Source organism: Phyllostomus hastatus, unplaced genomic scaffold, assembly GCF_019186645.2.
Source record: "Phyllostomus hastatus isolate PE091 unplaced genomic scaffold, TTU_PhHast_1.1 phas_scaffold_78, whole genome shotgun sequence".
NCBI classification, from domain to species: Eukaryota; Metazoa; Chordata; class Mammalia; order Chiroptera; family Phyllostomidae; genus Phyllostomus; species Phyllostomus hastatus.
In genome coordinates, this window is record NW_025334041.1 from 66,684,095 (window position 1) to 66,709,854 (window position 25,760).

Here is a 25,760-nt window from a genome sequence, read left to right on the forward strand (position 1 = left end):
TTACACAATGTACTAGCACAAGTCTGGATGTCTACGGTTTCTCTTCTTTTTGCTTATCTACGTTTTGGCAGTGAGATGTTAATTTTGCGTGTTTCTGGGTTAAATGTTGCGTTTACTAACTTCTCCTAGGGTACCTGCACGCTGACGGCGCGTTCATCCTGCGGGCAAACGGCGGAGCGTGTCCCGGCTCTCCTACGGAGCCTTCTACCTCGGAGACGCATCACGACCGCAGAAGCGTCAATTCGCTGGGTCGAGACGCCACGGTCCAGGTAGGTGGAGAAGTCCAAGGGCCCCTACTGGTGATGCAGTCCCAGCCGACAGCGGGGTCTCGCGGGAACCCAGGAATAAGATTCAGAAGTCGGTCCCGGGGGCGGACCCGGTGGGGCGCATGCGCGGCGAGGGGCGGGCCTGGGCGGGGCTGTGGTGGCCTCAGCCTCCAAAGCTGCGGCGGTCGTCCGGGCACCGGGCTGCGGCGCGGGTGGTTCCTTGGCGGCCTGAGCAGGAGGACCAGCATCGCCTGGAGCCTGGCGGGAGTCCGCGACTTGACGACTCAGCGGCAGCGCTGCAGCTACCGGGCTTGGGCGCACGATCCGGCGGACGGGAGACGGCGGGGCAGCAGGGCGCGGGCGCCGCGGACCGGAGCGCGCCAGGTACGTGGGCCGGCAGAGCCGGTGGGCGGCCGGGTCGGGGGGCGCAGCGACGCTTCGGAGCTGGGACCTGGATGCCTCCCGCGCGGGGTGCAGCGCGCTTCCCAGCACCTGTGCGCGAGACAGTGACGGCGCCGCGGTTGTCATGGAAATTTGCAGCCTAGCGTCGCAGTCTAGGTCACGTCTTCTGAGACCTGAGCGACCCTGCGTGCTCGGGCGAATGCAGACCTGGCGTCTGGCCCGGAGGGGACCCGGACGTGGGACTCGGCGCCCGAGCAGGCCGACGCCTGCCTGGTGCATCTCCAGGGCGGATCTGGTGACTCCAGACGTTGCAGGCCTCCCCGTGTTTCGGGTGTAAACATATCTGGTAAAAATAAACGGGGGAAATCTGCGAAATATGCTTTCCATCTTCGAAACTCCGCCCTTCGCTGCAGGCCTCTAGCCCCCAACAGCATTTGTGGCATCTTTGTTTTTTTATAATTTTTTTATTCCTGCCTTTGCTAGTCAATGAATGGAGGCTTGAGACTTTTGCAGGGAGCTGTGCTCGTCTCTTTAAAAGCCATGCATGAATATGTAGGCCATAGAAGACCGAAACACTCAAAATGTCAAAGGTGAATTTATGTCTTTGTGGAGTCTGCTTTCCCTTCCCTGTGTGGCCTGCCCTCTGACTTTACATAATGGTGTGTTCCTCCTGCCTGAGTTGTCTGTAATGACAGATCATGGAAGTATTCCTCTGGGTAGGGAATAAGTATAAGGTAGTGGTAAAGCCCATCTTCTTGTGTTTTGCTTTGCTTCTGAATGTGTTTTGTGTTGGGAGGCTGCTTAAGAGGAGTGTTTGATTTTTCTCCTGCACCTCAGAGCAAGAGGAGGGGGTGGGGTGGCAATTTGCACGCCTGATTCTTCTCCATTCACAGTGGATTGTGTGGACTGTGGGTGAGCCAGTAGGGTGGGGACCGGTAGATAGGCTTACTGAGTGTGAATCCTGGATCTGCCACTTGTTAACTTTTATTCTGAATTTTCTCATCTCTGAAGGATGAGAACAGAACTCCTTTTGCTGAGTGTTTTGGGATCTACCTGATCTTGGCATAGGATAGCTGTAAGTTGGCCTAGAAGTAAGCCTAATTTTTTCTTTGGTTGAAAATAGGCTTTCTTTAAGAGGAATTTTGTCTTTGGAGCTAGGCTAAGGCCTTTCTTTTGGGGAGTTCTTTGCAGAAATGTTTACTCCTAGGAGATTCAATTTGTGGGTTTCTTTGTCAAAAGATGAGTGATGGGGCCCACATGAGAAGGCCAGTGTGGTTGTCCTCTTAGTGGGTTGGTGTCAAAAGACCATGTCCTGTCCCTGGGGTGGTGTTGCATGTGAACGGAATCCCACAAGGCCTTGTTTCCTGCTGTTCCTTGTAAACACGCCTTCTTAACAACAACAAGACAAAGTTACCAGGACAGTTTGCCCAGAAGACAGGCTTAAATGAGTGGATGCTGGACAGATTCAAAGAGAAGGGAGGGTGGGATTTCTACTGAGCTCAGTGACAGAATTAGTAACACTAATTCTATATAGTAGGTACTTCACTTATCTAGTTTTTATTTGGCTTATGCATCTCAGAGTGTTTATCTGCTCATATACAAGTCCTGTCTTTTAACTAGACTCAAAGTCAAGGGTAGACATAGTTTATGCCATTGTTTTGAAAACCGAGTATTTGTCATAAGGCTATTGAACTGAATCTTAGGATGTAAAAACAAGTCACTTTAAGGAAAAGATGAAATAAAATAATGTATATGAGAGTGTGTTGTAAACTATAAAGCACCAGAGAGGCAGGATATATGATGACAGAGAGAACTGTTGACCCTGAAAGTCCCTTTAGCCAGCTGCCTACCTGGGAACATTCTCCCCAGCCAGCAAATCTGTAAGTGCACCAGAAGAACGGAATGGAAAGGTGTGTGAGACCAACTGATCACTGACCTTAACTATTCTTTACTGAGAGACATTTAAGTTGTTTCCAATCTTCTGCTTTAAGAACAGTGGGGAATCTGTGAACCGTGTCACTGTTAACACTCACAAATGCCTTAGTCTTCTAGATACCTAGAGATGGAATTTTTGGGTCAAAGAATAATTTTAAACTGACAGTTTTGCCAAGTTGCTCCCCACTTGTAAGAGGCCTTATCAGTTGGTACTTCTTCTGTCGGTATGTGAAATTGCCTTTTCCCCTTTAATTCAGCCAACACCGAAGAGTATAAATCTTGCTAATTTTTGCAAATCTAATGGATAAAGAAGACATTGTTTCAGTTACATTTTCCAACTTACCAAATATATTGAAAGCCTTATTTTGCTAGTTTATATTTGAGCTTCTATGATTTAACAATGCACAGCTTTGCTTGTTTTTTCTTACTAGGTTGTTTTCTTTATCTTTTTGGATCATGGAAGTTAGTATAAATTCGGACTTTATTGTAGGCAACCTTAGAAGTCTCCTTTAAGTGTGATGTGTTTTCATCCTAAAGGAGAAGGAGCCTAACATTTTCTAAGCACCACCCATATACCAGTCCCCACAGTCTTCGTGTACCTCCTCTGAGGAGATCCTGTAGGAGTGGAGTTGGTGCATTGAGGAAGCAAAGGTGAGGAGTGGTTAAGGCACCTACCTGAGGGTGGTTGTAAGAGGTTGGACTGGCATTCAAACCTAGGTGTGTCTGGATTTAGTGCCATTTATATGAAATCACATGGCTGCCTTTACAGGACTTTAAAATAAATGCTGTGCCCTAACCAGCATGGCTCAGTGGGTTGGGCATCATCCTGTCCTGCAAAGTGAAAGGTTGCTGGGTTGATTCCCAGTCAGGGCACATGCCTGGGTTGCAGGACAGGTCCCCAGTAGGGGATGCACAGGAGGCAACTGATCTATGTTTTTCTTCCTCTCTTTCTCCCTCCCTTCCCCTATTTCTCTGACAATAAATAAGTAAAATCTTTAAAATAAATGCTGTACTTCATGTATCAGTAAAAATTAATCACTTTAAGTCCCCAATATCAACAATTTCTATTTTTGGTATTTTGATTTATTAGGATTTTTTTTACTTAGTCCTGTTTTTCCAGTATACTAGTCTTTTAAAATTATTTATTTAAATCCTGAAACTATTGTGGACTTTGCAGCTGAGTTCCCTGTGAACCTCCAGTTAGCTGTGTGACTTTGGGCAAGTAGCCTCATCTTTCTGTATCTTGGTTTTCTCATTACAAAACTAGGCTGATAGTGGTAACAGCTCCAGAGTCTTGTTAGCGGGTAAAATGAGTTAATACATGTCAAGTGCTTGGAGTAACCCCTGGTACCTGCTGAGCACTGAGGGACGTCAGCTGTTATGATGTGTTCATATACAGAGCAGGTACAGGCAGTGTGGAGCTAGATGAGCCTTTTCTCTGTGGGTTTAATTTCTTTCTTTTTTTTTTTTCAAGATTTTATTTTATTTTTAGAGGGGAAGGGAGGGAGAGAAACATCTGTGTGTGAGAGGGAAACATCCATCAGTTGCTTCTTACGTGTCCCCACTGGGGACCTGGTCCGCAACCCAGGCATGTGCCCTGACTGGGGATCGACCCAGCAACCTTTCGCTTTGCGGGAGGAGGCCCAGCCAAATGAGCCACACCAGTTAGGGCTGTGGGAATAATCTTTTAACCATCCCTTTTGCCCTAACGTGGCTGACGAGTGGGAAGCCAGAGCTCCAGGGTGCCGTGTCTGCTCTCTGCACATACCTGCTCACACCTGGTCTGTGCCTGCCAGCCCAACTTGGGCTGGCTGTGCACCCTAACCTGGGTCAGGTGAGACACTGCAGGGCTTTCAATGTGAAGTCTGTTCATTGAGGTTCACTTGGCGAAGGCCTCAGAAGAGGAAGCATCCAGTGTGGGAGGGTCATGCTATGGTGATAAAATGAGGTATCCATTTTCTGGAATAGGGTCAGGAAGGCAGAAGTGCGCCCTCTGGACTCCAACAGGAGGAAAGTGTTCACCTTCTCTATTCCTGGGATCTGTCTGAGCCCTGCCCCACAGACACCTGGTCATTCTCCTGACTTGGAATTCCTGCACAACCCACCTGTTGCACTTACTAGGTAGGATCGTGAGGCCTCTGAAACCCCCTGCCTCTCTTCCTGCTCCTTGTCTACACACCTCCACCATAGCCCTGCAACAGCTGGTGTTGCTGCTGTTACAGGAGCTGATTAAAATAACTCACTCTGGGGTGTGGAACTCCTTTTCTTCCCTCTCCTGTGTTGCTAGTATTTCACATGGTCTATTCTCTAAGTTATGAATTCAGATGTTTAAGAAGAATGACCCAGGTGTACCAAGTCAGGAGGTATGAAGGAAATACAGTTAGGTAGGTGGGTGTTTCTGGGGAACAGAGTCCTATGAGGAAACAAGGATGCCCAGTTCAAGGGTCTCCCTGGATTGTGGGGTGTGCCGGTTTTCAAGTAAACAATAAGGACATTTATGATCTCACAGCGCTGGAGTCTTACTGTATCAGCATTTCCATCAAGGACCTAGATTCTTCTTTCTCTGCTTGCCAGCCATCACTGCCTCCTCATGATCATGAGGTGGTCCCTAGAGTCAGTGGGACTGTGTGCTGCTCCCCTGCTTCTCTTCCCATCGGCAGCAAGGAGGGAGACATGCCAGCTGGTCCCCAGCCATGGTGTCTAGCGGTCCTCCCTTTGGCTGTGGAGTGGTGAGGGACATGTAGTACCCCTGGACCAAGAACCCAAGGCTGTGAGAGTAGGGTTCCTCCAGGTGTGGTTCCCAGGCCAGCAGCTTCAGCTTCACCTGAGACTTAATAGAAATGCAGCCTCAGTCTCGCCCTCTACCCCAAATTAGAACCTCTGAGATGGGGCCCAGCAACAATTATCTTTTAATAAGCTCTCTAGGTGATTCTGTTGCAAGCTCAAGTTTCAGAATTGCCTTAGTCTAATCAAGACCACAGCCACTCCTTAGCTGGAGATTGCTTTTCCTCAATCCAGAGAGGGTAGTTCCCAGACTAGGAAGAAGGCAGAGTGAGTATTGGGTCAGCCACAGTGGAAACGGAGGGTCATGGGGAGTGTTTAAGGAGCCTGTGGGCAGCTTTGCTGTCCTTGCACCTGCCCCACACTGGCCTTGTGCCCCAGTTTATTGGCCCAGCTAAGTGTCCCAGCTGCCATGCCTGCAGCCTCTCCATTGTCTCTAAAGGAGACCCACCTCCCCCTGCAGACCTGGGTGCTAAAGGAAGCAGCATGGGTGACAATCTGTCTCTGACCCAGCAGGGGTGGGGTCTGTTGGGCTGGCCATCAAGGATCTGGTCTGGCCCTTATGACCTACTTTCCCACAGATGCATAGAGTTTGTATTAATCTGCTACTCCTTATTCAATTAGAAAAGAAAACAGAGCGATACTTTTAATAGGGGCGGGGCTCCTTGCAGTGGCGGTTTGTAGCTTTCTCTGGCTTTGCCCAGAATAACTTGTGCTGTTGTCCCTTCTGCAAGCAGAGCTCCGACTCTATGTTTGGGTGAACTAAAATAGCCACCCACACCGTGTAATTTGGGAGATTGAAATAACCCACTGCTACACATTTTTTCCTGGAACTAGTCAGCTGTGGTATTTCCAGATTTTCTTGACTTTCCAAGGCTTCCCAAGGTTCATCTTAATCCATGAAAACGACAGTTAGGAAGGCCCCGGCTGAGCTCCATCCGCCACATCAGTGCTCATCCCTAGGAAGGACGAGCCCCTGGGGAGGACCGGCTGGAGCGGGGTCCAGAAACAAAATCCATCTGAGGTTGTGGTCAGTAGTGAAATTTCTTTTGAAATAAAGTAGAAAATATCCACGTATACTTTTTGTAGGAAGAGGAAGCATTTTTTGATAAAACATGTTACCTGCATGTGGTGCATGTTGGCGTAATGTCACACTGTGAATGTTGCTTACTGTGTGTTTTAATAAAAATGTGTCAAACCCAAGTCTGAGCACAGGGAGGAGGCACCACAGGCGGTCTTTTCCTGGGGAGAGGGCCTGTGACGCCCCACGGGTGGAGAACCGCTCATTGAAAACGAGAGGGGCCTTTAGCGGTGCAGGCCAGTGGGAGTGGAGCTGGAGCCCACAAGAACAGCAGGGAGAAGGGCCTGAATTTTGCTCATTCTCTTCTTTATCCTAAGTGGTGTTTGACCACCTAAGCCAGACCCTCCTGGAGATGTTGGGGATCCTTAGCATGGCCACTCTGAGAGATGGGGGGGCAATGGCAGGGAGTGTGTCCAGTTGTCAGAGGTTTACATTTTAACTCTGGACCCCTGACCATTCCTCCTACCAGTGGGGATCAGCATACCTCTGCCTATAGAGGGCGCTGGGGAGAGAGGGGAAAAATAGACATCTGGCCCCACTGAAGCCACTGCTGCCTATGATCCCCCCCTGCAGTCCTTTGTGGTTTAACAGTGACAGGACAACCCCGAGTCACTGTGGCTGCCTTCAGGATGTGTGTAATGTACATTCTTTAATGCTGGCGTGAGTCTGGTTTGTGTCACAAAGCATATGCAGTCATGTCTCCAGGGGCATCTCTGTCTGTTTTTTGAGGTGGGCAATGTTGGACTGCAGGAAGAAAAAGTGCTGATGTGAATCTGAGTCAACTTTCTTGTCTGTGAAATAGGACAGTGCCCAACTCACAGTGGGTCGTGTGGATTAAATAATATAAGCAGGAGAGACGTTTGCCTACAAGGCTCTGAGCCAGTGCAGGTAGGAAGTTTCTGTCTTGCAGGAGACTCTGAGTCTCTCCTCTCAACTTCACAGTCCTGACAACTCTGTTTTTCCTGGAGTGCCCCTCCTTTTCTCAATCTTCACTCAAGGACATTTTATTATTGCATTTAGAGAGAGAGGAAAGGAGAGAGAGGCACATTGATACAAGAGAGAAGCACCAATTGGTTGTCTCCTGTATGCACCCAGAACGGGGATCATAGGTGCCCGAACTGGGAATCATATGCACCCAGATGGGGGACTGAATCTACAACCTGGGCATGTGTCCTGACCAGGAATTAAACCCACAACCTTTTGGTTACCAGACGAACCTCCTATCAACTGAGCCACACAGGCCAGGGCATGGACTGCCCCTATTTTAAAAAAATGTATTCAGAAGGCAAGGGTACATCCCATCTCTGACTCCTGCCCAGAACACCTCTGAGGGGAAATGTTGCAGAAGGAGGAGGCCCTGAGAGGCGGGAGTCACTAGCAAAGGTCAGAGGACTAGGATGTGGGCAGAGTGGGAAGGGAAGTGGGTGGGGCTTGGCTCCTAAAACTTAGTCAGGTGGTCAGTGACCCAGTGAAGTCTTCTACTGCCACTTTTGTTTTTTAAGAACATAAAACGTTGTGATTGTGTGTGGTGGACTGTTGAGTATTTTCACATTTCTTATTCATTGCTTTGACTGTGTTCTGTATATACAAATGATAAAGCAAATGATCACATTCTATAATTGGGTGATAATCAGATGGACAAAAAATGGAAGTAAGATGGTACTGTGTGCCAAGAATGTCAGGCTACCCCAGAATTTTCCAAACATTGTTCCTCCTCTGGTTTTAGAGAGGAGAGAGAGGTGGGTGAATGGATTGGCTTTGGGGAAACACCCTGCTCGTGGGCAGTGCTCATCTCAGGTGGCAGAAACGGGCATACTTGGATTTCACCCCCAACTTGTGGTGACCTGGTAGAGTCATGTCTGAACCTCATCTTCTCCTTCCTTGTTTACTAAGTAGAGGTGAGCCTTTTCATTTCTTCTTAACTTGTCCTCCCCACCCAACACCGAAGTGAAGTTGTGATAGTGCTGAGGGCTGGTGGGGGAGGGGTTGTGTGTTCCAGATGTAGCCAGCCTTGGAGTGACACACACGCACACACACGCACACAGGGTGTCTCTTTAGGGAAGTGCTGCTGGGCTCTGTGGCCATGGGATTCCAACTGCTGCCTCTGTAGCCTTTCACTTTCACTCCCCTCTGCAGTGATTCAGCAGTAGCTTTCCAGAGTAAAGAAACTTGGTGTCGGGGACCCTGAAGGACCCCAGATATGTCCATGGAGATCGAAGCTGCCTGTATGCCATGAAACCAGAGTCTTCCTGGTGCAGGCAGAGCATCCGGTGCTGTTCCCTGGCTCCACTCTGCTCTGTTCCCACGTCGCCCTTCTGAGGCCCTTTGCAGGCACGTCTCCAGCACAGCTGCAGGCCTTGTGTTAAAGCCCACGCCATTTTGCCATGGACCGGTGGGGACCACTTTACTTCTGGATACTTTCAGCCGATAATTACACACAGTTGTCATCTGGTTCAGGTCCAGACTCTGTTCCTGGAAGCTTGACATTCTTCCCTGACTTCTTCACTTAACCTGTGTTTGACCTTTTTTAAAAAAATCATTGCCTGAGGATATATCCATTGATTTTTAAAGATATTATTCATTTATTTTTAGAGAGAGGGGGAGGGAGGGAGAAAGAGATGGAGAGAAACATCATTGTGGGAGACAGACATCAATCGGCTGCCTCTCACATGCCCCCAAATTGAACAGGTGACCCTTTGGTTTGCAGGCTGGCACTCAATCCACTGAGCTACATCAGCCAGGGCTACATTCATTGATTTGGGTGTGGGGGTAGGGGGTTGGGAGAAAGAGAAGAAAGTATCTATACAATAGAGAAACATCAATTGGTTGCTTCCCGTATATGCCCCTATCTGGGACCAAACCTGCCACCTAGGCATGTGTCCTGACTAGGGATAGAACTCATGACCTCTGAGTGCCCAGGACAATGCTCTAACCAACTGAGCCATACTGGCCAGGGCTCTTTGACCATTTTTTAAACTCTGTTTTTAACCTTTTATATTTCCTACTTAGCCATTCCCAACCTTTTATATAAAGGGTACCTGGATTTAAAGTTACCTGGATAAAAAAACATAAACTGATTTAAAAAACAAAGAGCTCAAATGGATACAACTCTGTTGAGTGCTGCCCCTTGAAGAAAAGCCCTGAACATAGTGCTAAAAGCTTTCTCATTCCTCATTTGTGTGTCTTTGTCCTTGAAGCACTACGGGCTCAGGAGAGCAGTCTTTCAGGCAGTCTGCGTGCTGCTGGAGACCGCTCACCTGCTGTGTGATGACCGTCGCAGGTGCCTGCAAACTGTGTGGTCGATAGAGGAACTTCACTGGATGGAGGAAGATCTTCACATTTGGAGTCAACTGAATTATTTTAATCATTTCTCAGTTAGTCAGGTATCTTCCCCAAGCTGGGTATTAACCTCGCTGGTAAGAGAAAGAAAGCCGCAGGTGGATTGGGAAACAGTAAGAGGCCTTTGCTGGGTGGGTTGACTGGTTCCAAGAGAGGCCGCTTTAGTGACCACAGCGTCCCTCTTACACTGACTTGCTTGTTAAGAAGCATCCAGGCTTTAAAGTTAATTTCTGTTAGTTTCTAACCTGGAGAAACACTGGCCTTTTGCACTGGGAACTTGACTGTTGGGCTGTGTTCTCCCGTGTGCCCCAGCCTGAAGCTCTTAGGGTGTCGGGCCGCCTGTCTGGAGTGCGGGTCTGGCCTCATACAGCAGCCAGCACAGCTTCAGCCCCTTAACAGCAAAGAGAGTTCTAAGCCTTAGTGGGATAGATTCATTTAAAGCAGGGTTAGGTGAGCAACGATCTAATTCCAGGGCAGTGCTTACCATGTCACTCCTTGGAACTGGGCATCACAGGATGTGACCAGTGTTGCACACCCGCAGGCTGGCTGCGTGGTGGACTGTTCAAGACTGACCAGTGTTCTTTCACGGCAACTGGCAGCTTGTAGCTCAGACTGTGAACCTAATTTAATGGGCTAACTGTAATGACTAAAAACAGGGGCTATTTTTACCCGATAACCTAGATTTGTCTGACTAAATATGCAGGCCAGTCTATTAAATGTTTGGGGCAATGAGCAGGAATTTGGTATATTAAGGCTTTTTGAGCTTGCTACTCAGGCAGGCCTAGAAATAGGATGGTTAGCTTCTTTATGATTATAAATGTTGATTATATTAATGATAAACTGTTTTATAAAATAACTCTGCAACAAAATGAATCATTATGTTTATAAGGTTTCTGAGGATGTACTCGCCCAAGCCTGGAGCCCTGGATAAATTTGAGGATGCTTTATTTAAACATCCCTTGTGGGGGAAAAAAACCAAAACGGGACTGTTAATGAGCTGAAATCTATGATTCCTTATCCCCAGCTCTCAGCATTCTAGGTTACATGCAATTGTCCACCATTGCATGTGAGTGGGGACTGGTAAATCATTAGGGTCAGCATTTGGCTGTGTATAACAGGGAAAAAAACGGAAGGAAAAGAGGCTTAGTCCAGATAGGCGTTTGTTTCTCTTTCACGTGTTCCCTGGGAGTTGTGGGTGTAGGCGTGCACATACAGGTCTTTACAGAGAAACACTGCCTGATTCTTACACCTGAAATGAGGGCATTTCTGATTGTGTCTGCACTACTGATGATGAGCCTTTGCTAATCTGCAATAACAATTTTTCCCAGCCTTCAAAAATTATAATTTCACATTTTAAAAAAGTCAAGGATTGTCACCCAGCCCTTTCTCACCTTCTCCACCTGAGAGAGGCTACTGCAGGCAGTGAGCAAGCAGCGTCTTTCCTTGATTCCCACCAGGAATCACTGCTGCCTAAGCTGGCACTTATCTTCTAGAGAGTTCTGCTATCCAGTTCTTTCTCAATAAAAACATATTTTTTTCATCTTAGAGAGTAAAATATTTTACTTAAGGGAGATGACTACTGAACTTTATAGGAAGTCCCACCCCCACCCTGCTTCATGGGGGTGCTGGTTCAAGTGTTATTTGGGACTCGCCTTTTCATTCTCAGGGTGCCGCGGGCGGGTGTTTGGCCCCAGTGAGGCAGATGCCGCACGTGTTTTCAGAGGAAACTGACTACTGGGACACGCCATGTGTGCATTATGAATGCAGGAGGGGAGGCCCTGGTGGGGGGTGGGTGCCTCTGATTTCCACATTTCACCTGCCACTCTTAAAGAGGGGCATGGCAGGGACAGAAACATAGAAAAGGTGGAAGCGTTTGAAAGCATTGCTGACGAGAAGGTAGCTGTCAACACACTGTGTGGCCATTGGTCTGGTAACTATTGCCAGGGACATAGTAGGTATTTGGGGAACATGTGTCCGAGTGGCAACTACCACAGGTCCAGAGGCACCTAAAGAGTGGCCGGAGCATCCACGCAACACAAAAATAGGGTCCTGGTTGGGACTGGGTGGCGCTCAGGCAGAGTTCTGTCCTTAGTGAATGATGTTGACTGTGAGACAAGATGGACAGAAGGGGTCTAGACTGTCCTAGGGGATCAGTTCACGTTGCTGACTGGACCTGGGTCAGGTGCTCACCCCTGATGCTGGGGGACTTGGCACTCTGCCTGCCTGAGTCTGTTGACCACTGTGCCTCTACCCCCGAACTGAGCGGCACAGGCCCCGTAATGGAGTGCAGGGAGCTGCTACTAGGGGGAAGGCGGTGAATGCTGGTCAGCAGAAAGGGAACACAGAATAAAGTAACCTGCCCTGGGGACCCTGAAGGGCTGTCCTGCGCCCCATGTTTGGGCGGCCCCTTACCCTCCTTCTTGGTGTGTAGCTCCTGACAGTAACACCTTAAGGGTCTGAAATCACATGTGTTAAATTCTGCTGTACTGTGTTTTATGGGGTGTTGTGTTCCACAATGTCATTTACAAATGTGAAGATTGTTTTCTGGGGCCGTGCCCAGTGAACATAACAAATCTGGGGTGTCATTCCTGAGCCTTAAGTGTCCTTTGGAGCTGGGACAACAGCCTGGTTTTCTGTGGATCTTCAGAGCATCCCACAGTGCCTGGCACAAAATGCGTGTATAGTTGATGTTTGTCGAGTGAATGAGTGAACAGAGCTACTATGTCATTGTCAAAAGTACAAGAAAAGCCTTGGTCTCTTGGGAAGCTAGCCCGTTTCTGGGAGGTCAGGCTGGGGTTCCGTCTGACTGAGGAGAGGGAGGTGAGGAGAGAGCCACAGCCCAGCTGTTGACCCAGTGTGTTCTCAGGGTGAAACCTAACCTGTGGGTCATTCCTCAGCCCCTGATGCATCCTCGGCTCACTAGCCCTCTCATCCAGCTGCCAGAATCTGAGAACTGCTTCTGCTCCCCTGGGGAAAAGGGGACACACCCTAGTGCTTGGTCCTCTTGGAGTTTTCTTTCTAAATTTAATCAACCTAAAGACTTCTGTTTGTGCATGTGCAGGGCCCGAGTGCGGCTTCATGGGCACTGATGATGCAGAGAGGCTGGGAAGGTGCGTGCCCAGGGAGTGTGGGTGCAGCCTAGAGCTTCACGCAGGGCCAGTTGCTGTCAGGAGACGGTGATGGCTCGAGCTGGGGGGTTTCAGGGGAAAAGTGTGGGCAGTGCTGGGGGTGACGCATCAGGAGAGGCTGGGCAGCCCACCAAGGGGCTCAGGGCCCGTCAGGCCTTCTTCAAGGTTTGGGACTTCATTCATCCCACCCTGGAGCTGCTTCAGACTTTTTTAAAGCCCTTTTATTCTGTTTTGCTTGTGTCCTTATTCTTATTTTAAATGACAACAGCAACTCCATGGTCTTCTTAATGGTTTGAGGATACTCTTTCTTAGATTGTGCAGTTCTTCTAACCATACCTGCTCTCTAAACAGGTTTGTGGGCCAAGGTTGGCTTCTTCCTCACTGCTCAAGGTTGGCCCAGCAGGTCCTAATGCAGGGTGGCAGGTTATCGCCACAGTAGTGGCCCTAAAACCATGTCTGCAATGATAGAATGAAACCAGCACTGGGGAAGAGTATTCTCAACCACCTGTGAAAACCGGGCTGACTACAGAAGAGGAAGAGGAAGCGTTGGAGTGTGAAGAACCCCCAGAAATACAGGTTCCTAGAAACGGATGTTAACGTCTCAGGGTCCTCCTTGTAGTGAAACAGCTGAGTGGGCAGTGTTGGTTGCCCGCCCCCCCGCCCCGCCCTGTCTCTGCAGTCCTGCTGCCCTCGTGACCTCATGACCTCTGTGCAGTGGGCGGTGTGGACGTACAACAGTCAGGCCCCTGGCCACTGGCGGGAGGAGAGCAGGGAGTGAGAGATACAGGGCCTGGAGGGACAGGGTTTGGTTTGTGATTCCCCTAAAGTGCTCTCCATTTCTAAGGTCTGGGACTTTGGCACTTGGAGCCTAAACTTTCTATAGTGATACAGGCAGGGAGGAGAATGTGGCAGGATGAGTCAGGTTGGAGAAGAGAGAGGTAGAGGGCAGAGAGTGGGACGCTGGTGGTGGCGAGCTGGTGGAGGCATTGCCATGACAGGCGCAGCTCTGTTCCCTCGCCTTTCACTCCCCCACCCTCCTGTTGGTGGCTAGCATGAAGAGACGCTTGGTGGAAGTCCTCAAACCTGCCTTATTTAGCTTTATTGGAAAAATTTGATAACATTTTATGTTGTATTTTATAATAGGCATACATTTTCATGGTCCAAAAATTAATAAGGTACAGCAGGGTACATGGTAAGGTCTTCCTCCTGCCTCACCCCCCAGCCACCAGAAATCCTCCCTGGAGACACCGCTGCTGTGTGCTTCCTGTGTGTTCCTCCCCAAGGGACCCTGTCTGTGCAGCGAGTGTGTGTATGTACACATTAAACACTTTTTCACACCCATGGCATCATCTCCATACTTGCTGCACCCTAGCTTTCTCCCGCTTACTATATCCTGGTGCTCAGGGCACATAAACAGGGAACAGAAAATTTCTTTCTCTCTTTTGCTTTGCCCAGCTACACAACATCCCCCTCCCAGCCTGCACTGTCAGCTCTTTAACCAGGGCTGTCTTGGTGCCTGATGGGGTCTTTGCAGCCTGCGCTTGGCACTGACGTAGGAGCTCTGTGAAAGAGCTGCACCCCATTTTTGTGAGGTCTGGGTTGAATGTATTGCCTTGGCTAGAAGGAGAACCTGGGGTTATATGATGTTTGAAGGTTCTTCCCCATTTATTTCACTTCTCATCTGGCCTGTAACTTCTTTGGGGAGAGGAGGGCAGTTAATCTATTATGTGTAAGCTATGCTTCTTTAAAATATGACCTTCTAGTTACCCACAGACCTTTTAAACAAACCCATGAATTCCTGAGTGAGGCTTGTCAAGGCTGTCTTTGACCCCAGCTTTAGAACAGTGGCTCCTGGGGGCTTTCTTTTGCCTGTTCCCGCCCCCCTCACCCCTGCCAGGGGCTGAGCTCCCCAAGGCCTCGATAGTGATTTGTAGAGAAATCTTCCTATTCTGTTCTCTTCCAAAGCAATCTCCATGAACGTCTTTAGTTTCCTATGTACAGTGGCTGCAACATCCTTCACTTTTGAACTTTTGTGTTTACCTTTACTAATAACCAAAATAATATGCATAGCAGCCCTGAGAAACACTGTCCCCTTCCTGCCCTGCTGGTGACTGTCAGCTAGCTCGGGGCACAGGTCTCCACCAAGTAAGCCCAGCCCTTGCAGAAGGTTGGAGAATAATGGGGCAAAGAAGGCAGCTCAGAGGGCCATGCAAATGGCCACTTTCAGGAAGTGAATAGGCTTCTTTTTGTTCATCTTTTCTCTAAAATGCCCACAGTTTCGAGACTCCACCCCGAGCTCTTTGTGGCTAAGGGTTATGTGGCCTGGTGAAAGGGATAGTCCTCAGTCCTCATCTTGTGTAGCTATTGTGGAGATTGCCAGCTGGAGCCAGGGCGACAGGGTCCTCGGGGCAGCATGGCTCCCACTCTGAAGTGAGTGGGGGGAGGGGGGAGGCACAGAGCTGCCAGGATCCAGGCCTCATGATGCAGAGCCCAGAGGAAGCTGAGGCTGCAGGGTCTGCACGAGGGAGGCTGCCCGCAACACAGGAAGTGGAGTTGCTGCACATCATGCATTTGTTTCGACACTGGGACTCAACCCTCAAGAAGAAAAACGAAGAGTGAGGTGTGCATGGAGCCGGCTTGACGTGGACACCGGCCCACAGCGTCCGAGGCATTGTGGATGAGATATGAGACAAATTCACAAAGACTACTGAGTCCTATGGAAGAAAAGGGTCAGCATGGCCACTCTCTCAAGAGGAGAGCATGCCAACCCTTGCCTTGACAAGCTTTTATTGGCTTTCTAATAGCATACATCAAAGAAGGTTTTGATTCATTATGCTTAGGTTTGCTTTAGGTAATTACTTTTTATAGACAGCAAGGGAAGGGATGTTACAGATTACTTCTTACTGATTAACAAGGAAAAAATGTTGCAAATGCCAGGGAACTATAAGAGTAACTGGTCTGGTTACACTTCAATCCTTGGGAAAGTTAGCACAGACCTCAGGAAGTTACTTTAAAGGTATTCAGTAAGCATTTGCTGCCTCAACTCAGGGTGAGGAAGTTTTAGCAAGAGCAAGTCGCCAAGCAGCCTAGGTATAGTGCAGGCCTGGTTCCCCGCCAGAGAACCGATCTCCTGCATGTCACAATGCGCCTGTTGGGCTGTTCACTAGGGCTGAGCTACAGTCGCCATTCCATGTGGATTGGTTCCTACACAGGCCAAAGAAAGGAAAAGCTGGGGCAGAGGACCAGATATTAACCCTCATCTTCCACTGGCTCAGGGCCAAGGCCTGACTGGCCCTCACTGGTAGAGGTCTCAGACCCCACGTTGGAAGCCCAGCTCAGCTCCTTCTTTGGCAACTGTAGGGCCTGTGTCTCAGAGAAGTGCTCTTGCTTTGTTTACTCACAGCTCATTGTGCCCGAGGTCTGGAGGGTCCACTCCAGAGATGTCAGCAGTGGCCCCTGTGAAATACCTGAGTTAATTGTACTATGTGTTTGATGAGTGCATGTGGCAAATTTGGCTTTTTATAGGCCAAGCTAAGAGTCCTTGGGTCCCCTTCTGGGAGAGACAGTATACGTGAAGGAGCTTTAAAGTATAAGCAGGATAATGACAGCATGAGTGGCAGCTCGTGCAGTTGAGGACTAGCCAGTGGCCCAGGCAGGGTGGCAGGAACCGCCCTTCCCTGACAGAGGTTTCTTGTTTTGGGGGAAGGCTAGGCACTCACTCTGCTGGTCGCTTCACCTGCACTTCCCATTAGATCTGGTGTTTGTGTCCTGGGGCTGCTGTAACAAATGCTTGCACAGACATAGTCTCTCTTAGTTCTGGAAGCTAGGAGTCCAAAGTCAGTATCACAGGGCCAAAGTCAAGGCATCAGTAGGGCCATGCTTCCTCTGGCAGCTTTTGGGGAGAATCCGGTCTTTGCCTAGTCCAGCTTCTGGGGGCTCCTGGCCCCTCCTCCATCTTCAGGGCTGGCTGTGGAGCAACTTCTGTGTGACTGCTTCTCTTTGCTTCTGCCACATGGCCTTCTTTCTGGTCTGAAATCTCCCTCTGCCTCCTTCTCATAAAACACTTAGGACTAGATTTAGGGCCCACCCATATAATCTGGCATAATCCCCTGCCTCAGATCCTCAGTTTCATCATGTCTGCAAAGTCTGTGCCCTGTAACCACACTCACAGGTCCCAGGAGTTAGAACATGGACATATTTGGGGGCCATTGTTGGGTTTACCTCCTCCCACAGCAGCCTTACAAGGACATTGAGTTGACAGAAGGAGGAAGCTGAGGCTGAGCAGCTGTTGGGTGGCCATGGTTCTCTTCCCTCCAGATTTTTCAGTGGTGGCTGTTTTGTGATGTTGCTGGACATGTATTGGATTGGCCAAGAAGTTTGGTATTTTCCATACAATGGCTCCAGTAGCACTTAGTTGTCTTTAACTTCATTCAGAATAATTTTGTTAGATTGTATTGTGACAGCTGTCATATCAGCATGCATTTAAAAGAAAAACTTAATCAAAATTGATGAGTTTTTGTGTAGCCATTTTAATATTGAAGATGGAAGAAAATAAGCAACATTTTCTGCACGTTATGCTTTATTATTTCAAGAAAGGTAAAAATGCAACTGAAATGAAAAAAGAAGATTTGTGTAGTGTGTGGAGAAGGTGTTGTGACTGATTGAATATGTCCAAAGTGGTTTGTAAAGTTTCGTGCTGGAGATTTCTTGCTGGACGATAGTGTTCCATGATCGGTAGACCAGCTGATGTTGACAGTTATCTAACTGAGACATTAATTGAGAATAATCAACGTTATGCCACGTGGGAGATAGTTGACATACTCAAAACATCCAAATCGATAAAGTATTGGTGGAAATGAAAAATGTGTCTTTTATTTTTACAGAAAAAAAAACACAGACTTTTTGGCCAACCCAATACTTGGTGAACAGAAAAGTCCCTGTCGTTTTTCTTTCTTGTTACATTGGTTTGAAATAGCAAGAGCCTTGCTGTCGGGCACCCAGCCTGTGTCTTGTTCGGGACACCTTTGTTGACCGAATGCGTTTCACTGTGGCCAGGTGCTGGGGGCAGCTTCATGCACCTCATCCGCACACAGGTGGTGGGACAGCCTGTGGGCCCTGGTGAGAATTAGATCCCATCATGTGGGTGAAGTGCCCAGCAAGGGTCTGTGTGCCATGTGACAGGTTCAGTGTGAGTTCCAGGTTTCAGCTGAGGACAAAGCACATGAACAAGGCATTTAGGAGGGACTGTGCTTAAATCTGGAAGAATTGGGAGGTGTGCACACAGTTGGCCCACTAACATGACATGACATGTTCATCGAATGCCTGCTCTCACTGGGCAGTCTAGTGGACAAAGCAAACAGAACCAGTCCTTGCCCTGGGCGTGGGAGTCAGGGGACAGATAGTTAAAGAATCCTTCTGCAATTGCAGACTCAAGGAAATTGTTTTAAAATATGAATATACTTACATATGCATATGATACATATTTATATAAGTAACCTGATAGATATTCATGGTAGTCCCCGCTCCTGAATCTGTGTGATATCTTCAGCTCATCCTTGTCTCTCCCCCACCTCAGTGGCTGGTTGTTGGTCCCTGAGGTCCCAGTGGCTGGCTTCCAGGTCCCAGGAGGAGCTGACTGGGCCCACTTATTTCCTTCCCACTGAGCAGAGCTCATTTCCTGCCTTTTCTCCCTGAACACATGCTCTAATCGGGGCCGGTGGTTTCTTCCCCCAGTGCAGCCCTGGCTTCTGCCCAGCCTTCGAGTGCCATGCCACAGTGGCATGGCCGTTAGAAGGAATCACTGGCTTTCAGGAGCCTGTCTGTGAGCTAGTACTGTGCACTGCCTGGGTGCACACTGGTTCCTTTAATCCTTTGAACAGTAAATTATATGAGGCTGGCTTCCCATTTTACAGATGAGAGAGTGGGGGTGCAGAAAAGTCGCCCAGCTGATCAGTGGTAGAAGTCTTTCTTTCTACAAAGTTCCTCACTTACAGTTAGACCAGCCACCAAATTCACAGGAGTGACGGGTGCCAGCAGGTGATGATGCCTGCCTGTATTTTCTGGGTGGGAACCTACAGTTTATGTCTCTTTCTCTTTGTAATACTTGTCTCACACTTGTGGCTGTCTGGAGGAGGGTGCCATCATCAGTCCTTGAGTGCCCGCTCCAGGCTTCTGGACTCTGGGAGTCTTACAGTGGAGTGGGGCGGAGGGAGTGCTTCCTTCCCCCCATGGGCGATGCCTCGTGTCTGTGCTACGCACCCTCCTCCTCCTTCCCGGGTCACCATTCCGTTAACGTGGTCTCCATCCGTTTACCTCCTTTCTCCTTTTCTGTGTCCTCCGTTAAGACCGAGAACCTGTCAGCGGGGTTAGTGACACCCCGCATGTGGGGCAACAGGTCCGGTGAAGACCCAGCAGCATCAGTGTCCTTCACCCTTGGAACTGAGCGGAGTCCCTGCCAGGCCTCCATGGACTGACTTCCACGTGTGTGATGTCCAGCTTCTTTCCTTAAGTGAGAGAATTCGTTCATGTGCCCCACACACTCATGTTTGATTTTCTTGTAAACAGAAGTGCATGCAACCACACACTTGATTTTCTTGAATTATAATATTTTTTCTTATTTTAAATCAGTAAAAGAACAAATGAGTTAAATAGCCATTTGCCTATTAGCTTGGAAACTTGTGACATTTAATGGTAATTGTACATGAAAAATATTCTCTAGGTTCCAAATAACTTACAAATGGGCTTTGGAAGGCCACTGCCCATCAACTCAACCTCACCTATGTGAAACTCCAGAACTGAGTGGTAAAATTACATATCAGTGGCCGTGCTTTGTTTACGTTCCCATGCAGCGATAGCATGGACTAATTTAACACATGATAACTCTGAGTGGAATAATAGTAAAATCTTGAGGTTTTACAGTGAGGAAGTGAGAGCCTTAGATGCCCCAACTTTGATGTCTCAGTAAAGAACACAGAACATTTAAGGGTGCCATCATGGAGAAGTGATGAAGGAAGGAGAAGAAATAACCCCCGAAGCAGAGCCAGCACAGCGCAGTGTGAGGCTGGCAGGTCACAGTGACGGCTCTGAGACCTGCCTGGGCGCCTCCTTCCTGGTGGTCTTGATACTGAACCCAGCAAGACATTGGCTTCAGGAGAACAGCAAACAGCAAAGGACCGTAAGTCTGTCCGAGACTGCACAGAGCTCATGGCTGGACATTGAGGGCTGGGGAGACCTCAGGTCACCCCCCCCCCCCCCCAATTCTGGGAACTCCCAGCTAAGGAGGCTGGGTGGAAGCCTCTTGAGGTCCTTGCTGAGATGGGAGATAGGACAAACCAGCAGGACAAACGTGGACAGCCTTGGGAAGGAAATTGTTGTGGGAAGGGAGTTACAGAGGGAAGCAGAGTGTTGTTACCACTTCCTTTACCCCACTGTACATGACAGCCACCTGGGGGCTTTTGAAAACCCCACTACCCCCACTCAAGGCCAATAAAATACTGTGGGGGTGGGGCCAGCATTGGAATTTGTCACCTTTCCCAGGAGGTGATACTAAGGGGCAGCTGAGGCAGGGTGTTGGACCCTAGAGGTTCAGAACTTGGGCTTCTGACCTGGACCAACCTGTTCTGAATCCCACAGAGCTAAGCTGAGCCAGCCTTGTAAACAACGAGCCTCTCTCGTCCAGTCCGTCTCTCAGAGGTGTGAGGCTGGAGTGAGCGGGTGTGCGGGGTGCGGTGGGTCTGCTGGCCTGCTGAGGAAGGCTCTGTGGCAAGGGCAGTGGTTTATCGCTGACATGAAGGGGCCAGTGGCAGTGGCCCACCTGATTCCTCTCTCTTCACAGCTTTGCTTTGTGGAACCACAGCCCTGACTACAGCCAGTTGTCAACACAACGTTACATGGCTGGAGAAGAACATACTCCCACACTGACATGTCTTTCCAAAGTCATGGCCACAGCATATTTCCCTGCTAGTCTAGACCAGGGCTTGGCCAACTTTCTGTGAAGGGCCAGAGAGTTCATGTTTTAGACTTTGTGGGGCTCACGGCGCTGTAGACAACAGGTAAACAAATGGGCATGTCTGAGTTCCAGTGAAACTTCATTTCACGAAACCAAACAGTGTGTAGGAGTGGACCTTGGGTTGTAGTTTGCTGACCTCTGTCCTAGACTATTATTTCATATTCTGTCTTCACACCTCAATACCTTTTGCCTCTCCCATCTGACCCCTCGCTGCTGCTGGCCCTACTTGCAGTTTGCTGAGAAAACAGCCAGCCTGGAGAGCACTTCTTGGAACCACTCACCAGTTTCTGCGCCCTGGCCCCTAAGGCCAGGCTCTTATGCACTGTATCCATCCTCTCACAGGGGTCAGTCCCCAGGCTGCGTCTTAGGTGGCTTGTCATCCCCACTTCATCAACTCCCTCATCCATTAACCTCAGCTCCTAGGATCCCTCGCTTCAGGGTCCTCCTGTCTCTTCCAGTCTCCTCGGCTGTGTTTCTTCCACTCCCTGATGGCACTGGGCATGTTCTGGGACCTCTCCTCCCCTTTCCTCCCCTCTCCTCATTGCTTTGGTGGTCGTGTCCATGCCGGTGCTTTAATTTCCCACTGCCAGGCCCTAGCAATACTCTCCAGTTGCAGTTTCTCCCCTGGCCTCCAGGCTCTGATTCCACCACCTTCCTGACAGCTGGCAGGCATCTCAAAGTTAACACTGTCCCCTCACCCACACCTCCTTCCCCTCAGTGGCTGAGCATGCGTCTCTGGTGGTAGGTGTTCAGTGAAACCTTGGAGTCGTCTGTGACAGCTCTTCGCTCCCCATGCTGCCTCTGTCAGCACTCCTGCTGACTCCGTCTTCAGAAGACACACACTCCTCCTTTCTTGGTGCCAAAACCTTCGCGCAGTCACCTGCCCTCCCTGCAGCTGTCCTTGCCCAGGTCAGTCTGTTTCTAGCAACATCAGCTCAGTCACTCCTCTGCTCACAGCGCCCCCAGGCTCTCATTCCTATAAAGCAGTACCATGAGGCCCCACCTGGTACCCCCACCACATCTCCTCCTGCTGTCCCCACTGTGGCCTGGAGGGGGCGTTGCCCTGGCTTGCCCTGCTCTCCGCACTTTTGCTTCACATATTCGCATAGCTTACTCACTCTCACAGCTCCTTTGGGTCTTTGCTCAAAGTCACCTTAATAAAGCCTATCCTGGCAACTTTATTCAAAATATAAGTCTGCCACCCCTCCCCAGCTTGCCCACTGTCTCTGCCTTGGTGCTCACCCTGCTGCTTGAGTGCCCCCGATGTTGCCATGGGGTGGTGCCCTCATGAGGCCCAGCGCCCGGCAGCTGTTTCTTCCAGATCCTCTTCAACCAGGTGTGGCTGGGTTTGCAGCAGGCGTCCTGTGAGAGGCCTCAGTGGGCAGCATGGCCGACCCATGTGCGTCCTACAGCCAAGTGTTCTGAGTGGTGATGGAAGGGTTCGGGGAGAGCCGTGGGAAGGCCCTGCTTTCTTCTCGAAAACAAAGGCAGCTTATTTTTCATTAAGAGCTTAGGATTTATAGCCACAAAGCCTTCATAATGATACCATTTGTTAAATCACGTTCCTCCTAGACGTATAAAGGGGTAATGTGCAGGCTAAGGCTGAGGTGTTAATGCTTCTGCAAACACTTTCCCCAGTTTTTTCTTTTTCCTTTCCTTTTCACTTGAGATTTCAGAGTCCTACTGTTCGCCTTGTTATGTCCCTGGATTTTATGGAGCCCATTTGGGGTGTGGTGGGGAGTGTTGGTCTGTGGGGGCTAACCAAGTGCAGGTGCACCCACCCTGGACCCAAGGTGCTCCCAGACCTCATGACCCCCAACCCCCAGATGCCTACTGACTGGAGCCTTCCTGGCTCTCTGCCCCCACTACACAGAGCAGAGGGTCCAGGCCCTCTTGCCACTGGTTCTGAGCTCTGTAGGAAATGCTGTGTCTCTGAATGGGTGGCCCTTTCCTTCCCCTGCTTTGGGAGGCATGGCCAGACCTGGAGCCCGGAGTTCAGCCCGCTGCCCCCAGGCCCTGTGCAGGGAAGGTTGTGGGTGTTTCTTTTCCTGGGCAGCCACTAAGGAGCAGGAAGGGGAAGGAGTGGCGGCACTTCAGGTGGTTCCTTCCTGGGTGTCGCCTCTGGTCAGGCATGGTTCAGGCCACACTGCAGGAGGACCTGGGAGACTTTTCCTGAGAAAACGTCAATGGCCATCTTTGAATGGGTTTCAACATGGGGTTCATTTTTGCCACAACTGACTCAATCTGTGGTCTCAGAAACTGGAATGATGCGGGCAAACTTGTTTTGAGGTCACATTGGAACAGTTCTAGCCGTGGGTGTCATGTGTGCCCGTGTGTGAGTTCACGTGTGCCTGTCCTGTGGCTGCACTGTGGGTGGCCGGCACCATCCATGTCCTGACCTTTGCTTGTGAGAAACACCGTTTCATTATTTCCAGTCATTCCACATAGGAGAAAAGAATGGATGACTCTAGGGGGTTAAAAAATTGAGTTTTAGAAAGCTTTTCCTTTTCCACTTGACAATTTCACAAAGCTGTGTAGAAGTAAAACACACAACAGGTGGGAATGTATGTATTTTTACCGTACATTTAAGGCTTCCATCATGCCTTATCACGCATGGAATGTCTGTTGGGCCATGCAAGCCAGTTCTCGTGCATGAAGCTGAGGTGCTCTTTGACGGCCAGGCCCACGGTGCTGCTCAGGGTGAGCTTTCGGGCACGAGGGGCCAAGCTCTGTGTGCATTTGCTCAATGGGCTGTGCAGGTTTGAAATGCTTAGCCCAGTGGTCTGCAAGGTTTTTTTTTTTTTTTGCATCCCATAAATGTTGATGCTCTCCAAGATACTGTGAACCCTGTTAGTGATCCCCCAACACCCCTGAGCTCTAGAAGTGTTCAAGAGCCCCCGATGTCACGCACCGGAAGATCAGGTTTTAGGCCTGGGATCTACCCCATGCCAGCAGACTGCTGGGGGCAGGGGCAGGCCCGGTGCAGGCTCTTCTAAGCAGAAATCTCCTTGGATGACATGGAAAGCACTGGAGGTCCCGCTGACTGTGGCATTGGTGCTGGGCCTGTATCTGAGGACCACCTGTGCTTGTCCCTCTTTCTGTGCCCTGCTGGGGGTGTGTGGGGATGAAGGTATTGACTGGGCTGTGGTCTGCTTCAGCAAGTCCCCTTTTTTGTTATTCCATATGATTTTATTTTCTTTTTCTCTCCTTCAGCCAGGCCTGTTTCTGCCCCTCTTTGGCCAGCAGCACTGTCCACACTTTGGAGAGCTGGTTAGCATGAGCCATGGATGGGGACCTTGGTGAGGGGAAAAGGGCATGGGTTACGTGGCTGGGCATAAACCTAACACCTCCCAGTTTCCTCAGACACTTCCAGGGTGCAGGGGTTGGTGGTGTGAGCATATGCAGATGGCAGGACCCAGGGCCTTGACTCCTCTGGCAGGTGCTCACTGCTGCCCTCTGTGAGAGGCTCTGCCCCCAGCTCCTCTGGGTTCCGTGGGGAGGTGAGTGGAGTGAAACTCCTCCGGGAGCCCAGAGGCCAGTGGAGGAGGCAAATACTGCGAGAAGTGTTCTAGGAACCAGGCCAGTCTCGCCTAGGGACCTGATGCAGACGTCAGTCCCTCTTCTCCAGCTGCTTCTGCTGAGGTCCCCTCTCCCTTGTATAGCTTTTTCTCATGTGTCACCCTACCTCATGGATGGAGACTTCGTGAGGGAGAGACCACAGCAGACTTCTGTGTCCCACTCCCAGCCCTGGCCCAAGCCTCCCTGATGGTCCGTACTGACCTTGGGATGTGTGGGCATTTGCATAAGGCATCTGCAGAAATGGGCAGTGACTGTGGGTCTGAGGTACTCCTGTTACAGAAGAGGGAGCCAGGGGCCAGAAAGGGTGAGTGACTTGCCCAGAGATTGGCTGCTAAGCCAGAGCCAGGACTGGGTCTTGAGCCCAGGCTCCTGGCCTCCCACTACACTGAGCTGCTCTTCTGTGAACCACAGAGCTGATGAAGGGAGGGCATTGTGGGTACAGTTTGGAGATGGTGACAGCTGAGTGTTGGCTCCTGCCTCTCCTTACACTCTGGGTACAGCCGTGACAACTGCATTAGGAACTGTACAGTATGGGCAGTGGTCTCACCTGGGCTGGGCTGTGCTGCCTTGGTGCATAGGTGAGTACTGGGGATACCTGGTACCTGCAGGCTGCAACCTCCCACTCCTGGCCAATGAGCATCCTACCTGCCTTGATTCATCCACTCCATCCTTCATCTATCTGTCCCAGGTTTGTGCACCTGCTCCCAGGTACACAGTGGGCCAAGTGCTTTCTATCTGCCCTTCTGTTCAGTCCAGTCACCCTAGGGACAGTGAGACATGAAATGTATGTGTTTCTGAGAAGCTGGGAAGTGATTGTTTTGTTAAGTGCCTACCAAGGGTCACACAGAATTAAAAAGCTGATCTGGACCTTAAGTTATCTTGACTTTCTGCTGCACCAGGGAGTTGAATAAAAACATGTTTGAGGGTTAATACATATGACTGAGAAAGATACGATTCATTCACAGTGGGACATTTTCAGAACTTGTCTTGAAGTTAATACATATCTTATGTTAGTAATTTTCAACCTTTTTCATTTCATGGCATGTACCAACTAAATACTAAAATTCTGTGGCACACTAAAAAAATTTTTTTTCCAATCTGACAAAAAAAAACAGGTGAAATTTTGATTCATCACACTGGGGGCTATTGCATTGGCTGTTGTCACTTTTTTATTTGACAGTCTAAGGGAAAAGAGGTCAGTGCCCCTGACTAAGTAGTCAGGTATTGCATGTTTTAAAAGT

General features: G+C 49.6%; 1 protein-coding gene across 14 annotated transcripts in view; it reads left to right on the top strand.

The window, feature by feature from the left end:
* The first annotated feature begins 418 nt into the window (after positions 1–418).
* INPP4A (inositol polyphosphate-4-phosphatase type I A) overlaps positions 419–25,760 on the top strand; it is a 131,035-nt gene continuing 105,693 nt past the window's right edge. For all 14 annotated transcript variants that reach the window (XM_045827066.1, XM_045827072.1, XM_045827067.1 and 11 more), the window contains exon 1: positions 419–650. The gene's annotated coding sequence lies outside the window, so the exon portion shown is untranslated. The remainder of the gene's footprint in view (positions 651–25,760) is intronic.